The following is a 5,740-nucleotide window of genomic DNA, read 5'->3' on the forward strand; positions in this document are numbered from 1 at the left end:
AATAATTTAAAAAATTATATATTTTATGTTGTACACCATGTTTTGACATATGTATACATTGAGGAGTGGCTAATCAATTTAATTAAAATATCCATTACCTCACATATTTGTCATTTCCTTTGTGATGACAACACTTAAAATCTTCTTTCTTAGCACTTTTGAAGTATACAATGCATTTCTATTGACTGTAGTCACCATGTAGTACAACAGATCTCTTGAACTTGCTTCCCCTGTATGATTAAAATTTTGTATCATTTCACCAATATCTCCCCAATCTTGTTACTAATCTGAGGGGAAAAGCTTTCAGCTTTTCACCATTGAGTATAATGTTAGCTGTGAGCTTTTGATATATGGCTTCTATGTGTTCAGCTACATTCCTTCTATACCTCATTTCTTGAGATTTTCAACGGATGCTAAATTTCTTTCAAATTATTTTTCTGCATCTATTGAGATCCTAAATTCCAATGACAGTTTTCACAGAACAAGAAAGAAAAATGCTATATTTTATATGGAGCCACAAAAAATACCTTGAATTATCAAAGCAATCCTAAGCAAAAAGAGCAAAGCCAGAGGCATCACACTACTTGATTTCACAATCTACAACACTACAGCAATAAAAGCAGCAAAGTACTGGCATAAAAACAGATGCATAAACCAATGGAACAGAATAGAGAACAGAGAAATAAAGTTACACGTTTATAGTCATTTGATTTCCAACAAAGATGCCAAAATCACACCATGGAGAAAGAATAGTCTCTTTAACAAATGGTGTTGAGAAAGCTGGATATCCACATGTAAAATAATGAAATTGGACCCTTAAACTACACACAGAAATCAATTCAAAATCCATTAAAATTTAACAGAAAACCAGAAACTATAAAACTCTTCCAAGAACACATAGGAGGAGCATTGACTAGAGCATTTTTTTAATGTGATACCAAAAGCACAGGCAACAAAAGCAAAATTAGTAAAGTGGGTTGCATCAAACTAAAAAGCTTTTGCACAGCAAAAGAAGCAATCAACAGTTGAAGGACAACTTATGAAATGGAAAATAGTATTTGCGAACTTATGAATCTTATAATGAATTAATAATCAAAATGTATAAAAAACCCTACAAATAAATAGAAACAAAGCTAATAATCTGATTAAAAATAGGTAAAGGACTTGAATAGATGTTTATCCAAAAAAGCATAGAGATGGCCAATATGTATATGAAAAGATGCTTAAAATCACTAATTATAAAGAAGATTTAAATTGAAGCCATAATGAAGTATTACATCAAACCCGTTAGGATAGCTATTATATAAAAAAAGAAAATAAAAGTGTTAATGAGGATGTGGAGAAAAGAGAACACTTGTTCACTGTTGCTGGAAATGTAAAATGGTTAAGTTTCTAAGGAAGATAATATAGATGTTCCGCAGAAAATTAAAAAAGAAAAATCTGATTCAGCAGTCCCGCTTGTAGTTATTATCTAAAGAATGGAAATTAAATCTCAAAGACAGATCTGCACTCTCATGTTCATTGCAGCATGTTCACAATAGCCAAGCAGTGGACACAATACTGATGTCTATCAATAGATAAATGGATGAAGAAAATATGATATATGCATATAATGGAATATTGTTCAGCCATAAAAAGAAGAAAATCCTATCATATGCTACAGCATGGATGAAACTTGAGGACGTTATGCTATGTAAAACAAGCCAGTCATAAAGGGACAAATACTATATGATTATAGTTATATGAGGTATTTAGAGTAGTCAAAGTCATAGAAACAGTAGAATGGTAGTGCCAGAGGCTGAGGGAGGGGAAAATGGAGAGTTGTTATTCAATAGGTATAAAGATTCAGTTGTGCAACATGAAACGTTCTAGAGATCTGCTGTACAACATTGTGCTTTTAGTTAAGAATACTGTATGCTTAAAAATTTGTTAAGAGGGTAGATCTCTTATTTTGTGTTTTGTTTTACAATAAAAAAGAATAGAAAAGGTGAATGAGAACAGCCTCAAATCAATTCAGACTACTTAAGTACAAACTATTTTCAATGCCTTGTGTATAATACATACATACATACATACATACATACTTACATACATACATTATATTCAACATATTGTAACATACAATATATTTAACATAATGTAACCTGCCATCGAGGAATTCATAATATAACAAGGAAGCCAGACGCATAAACAAGTATTTGCAGAGTATCAAGTGGTATAGTAAAGGTAAAGAAGAAGTGTCATGAGAAACCAGAGGAAAAAGCATTTAAATCTACTAAGATGTAGAGAAGTAAGGACATTTTCCCGGAAAAGATTACATTTGAGATCTTTAAAAGATGACCAGGTAAAGTGGGAGGATGTGGGAGAAGAGAAAATGGGTATTTCGGGAATAAAGGAGATTGTACAAAGATAGGGATTCAAGAAATATAATGACTGTTTGGAAGAGTTGTATGTAATTTGGCATGCCTGAAGTACATAGTAGGGGTGAGGTCACAGGAGAGATGATGCTGCAAAGATAGTCAGGGGCCAGATAATAAGTGTCTGGAGCTTTATAAAGTTCCTGCTTCATACTCACTAGTAGACAATAGGTCAGGCAGAGAAAGTTTGGCCAGGGCAGAGTTACCAGGAATAGGGTTAAGATAATTTAATAATTATTGTGGATATAAAGGAGCAGCAACATGAATATTTCACAAATGAAATTAAGTAAACAATTCCTGGAGAAATAACAAGTTTTGTGGGAGAAGATGAGTTAAACTTTGGGCATGTTGCATTTGCTGTGTTTGTGGGACTTCTAGGTTGGTGTTCCTCAGGGTTCCTCAATTTCTGCATCATTGATCTTTTTGGGCAGGGTAATTCTTTGTTGTGTGGTACTCTACTGTGCATTGTAAGATATTTGGCAGCATCCTTGACCTTTACTCACTAGATGGTATTAAACCCCTCACCAGTTGTTACAGTAAAATATATCTCGAGATATTTCCAATGTCCTCTGTGTTGAGGTGAGAGAATAGCCCCTGAGTGAGAACAACTGGTATATATACAGTAAATGGTTGGATATACTAGACTGTATATTAGGGAATAAATTAGCACATGAGATTTGAGATTCGTTGTCCTATGTTTCGTAGCTGAAACTATAGACAAAGATGTGATCACTTAGAGTGTGCATTGAGAGAAGAAAGCAGAAGGCAGAACACTCTAGAAGACAAATATTTGCTTCTCCTCTAACTGTATTTTTAGTTATTACATTTCAATGAACTCCCTCTTTTATCATAGTTGCTATGGCAGACATAGTGATATCTATATTTCTATAGAAAGCAGACTACTAATAAAAGGTCTGAGAGTTTCACTATGTCTAGGTAGATCCCTTTGTTGTTCCTTGCCCATCCTCCACAAACTCTAATGCCCTTTGATCTTCTCTATCAGTTCAAATATATCTCTTCCAAAAACATATTCCTTAAAACTCGTCTGTCAACCAAACTCATCCACTCCATTCATTCTTTCTCTTCAAGTCCTTTGTTGATAATAATGTGTTCAACATTGCCTTGTACCAGTTGAAACAGTGTACCTAAACTCTTAATATCATTAAGTAATGATTTGCATATCTGATGCTCTGCATTGCACATTTGAATTTCTTATATCCTGCCCTCTTCAAATATTCCTGATAACTTAGTCAACACTCTCAAATATTATGAGATTCTTATAATTTTCTCATTATAATTATTTGTGTAATCTGAGCTCTACCTTTAAAAAATAATTTTCTGGGTCAAATAGTATTTCTCGTTCTAGATCCTTGAGGAATCGTCACACTGTTTTCCACAAAGGTTGAACTAATTTACACTCCCACCAACAGTGTAAAAGTGTTTCCATTTCTCCACAGCCTCACAAGCATCCATTGTTTTCTGACTTTTCAATAATCTCCATTCTAACTGACGTGAGATGGTATATCATTGTGATTTTGATTTACATTTCTCTATTGACCAGTGATGATGAGCTTTTTGTCATATGTTTTTTGGATGCATAAATGTCTTCTTTTGAGAAGTGTCTGATCATATCCTTTGCCCACTTTTTGATGAGGTTGCTTGTTTTTCTTGTAAATTTGTTTAAGTTCCTTGTAGATTCTGGATATTAGATGTTTGTCAGATGGGTAGGTTGCAAAAATTTTCTCTCATTCTGTAGGTTGACTGTTCATGCTGATGATAATTTCTTTTGCAGTGCAAAAGCTCTTTAGTTTGGTTAGATCTTATTTGTCAATTTTGGCTTTTGCTGTCATTGCTTTCGGTATTTTAGTCATGAAGTCTTTGCCCATGCCTATGTCCTGAATAGTATTGCCTAGGTTTTCTTATAGGGCTTTTATGGTTTGAGTTTTTACATTTAAGTCTTTAATAGATCTCGAGTTAATTTTTGTATAAGGTGTAAGGAAGGGGTCCAGTTTCTGTTTTCTGCATATGGCTAGCCAGTTTTCCCAGCACCATTTATTAAATAGGGAATCCTTTCCCATTGCTTGTTTTTATCAGGTTTATCAAAGATCAGATGGTTGCAGATGTGTGGTGTTATTTATGAGGTCTCTATTCTATTCCATTGGTCTACATATCTGTTTTGGTATCAGCACCATGCTGCTCTGGTTACTGTAGCCTTGTAGTGTAGTTTCAAGTCAGGTAGCATGATGTATCCAGCTTTGTTCTTATTGCTTAGGATTGTCTTAGCTATACAGGCTATTTTTTCATTCCATATGAAATTTAAAGTAATTTTTTGTAATTATATGAAGAAAGTCAATAGTAGCTTGATGGAAATAGCACTGAATCTATAAATTACTTACAGATAACCAAACACCACATGTTCTCACTCATAAGTGGGAGCTGTAAAATGAGAACACATGGACATAGGGAGGGGAACATCACACACTGGGGCCTGTCAGGCGATGAAGGGCCAAGGTAGGGAGAGCATTAGGACAAATACCTAATGCATGCAGGGCTTAAAACATAGATGATGGGTTGATAGGCGCAGCAAACCACCATGGCACATATATACCTATGTAACAAACCTGCACGTTCTGCACATGTATTCCAGAACTTAAAGTAAAATAAAATAAAATAATAATAATTTTCTTAGCAACTAAATTCTGTTAAATACTGAAAGTAGTACATCATAGCTCTTTGAGTTCAATGGAATTATTGGGTTACTTCCAATGAAATAAAAATTGTGTACTTTATTTTATTATGTGTGCAAAATTATATGAATTGCCTATCTAACATGACTTCTATTTCATTCTAGTAGGTAATGTCAAAGAATTTAATGTCCACAGATTAAAAGGAAAAACAAATAGCAGTATCCTAAAAAATATCTGGACTGGGAAGCAGGAGGCTATATGATCTTGAGTAATTACATATCTTTACTGAACCTCAGTTTCTTCAACCATACATAAACTAGTTAGGCCAAGTCAGTAGTCTCAATCCTGTCTACACATTCGAATCACTTGAGTAACATTTAAAAATATCCATCCTTATCCCAGACTAATTAAATTGAATTATCTACTCCAGGGGTCCCTAATCCCTGGGCCAGGGACCTGTACCAGTCCACAGCAGGTGGTGAGCAGCTGGGAAGCGAGTGAAGCTGAGCTCCACCTCCTGTCAGAGCAGCGGAGGCATTAGATTCTCATAGGAGCACAAACCCTATTGTGAACTGTGCATGCAAGGTATATAGGTTATGAGAATCTAATAATAAATGTAATGCGGTGGAATCATCC

Source organism: Trachypithecus francoisi, unplaced genomic scaffold (genome assembly GCF_009764315.1).
Source record: "Trachypithecus francoisi isolate TF-2019V2 unplaced genomic scaffold, Tfra_2.0 Lachesis_group6, whole genome shotgun sequence".
Classification (NCBI taxonomy): domain Eukaryota; kingdom Metazoa; phylum Chordata; class Mammalia; order Primates; family Cercopithecidae; genus Trachypithecus; species Trachypithecus francoisi.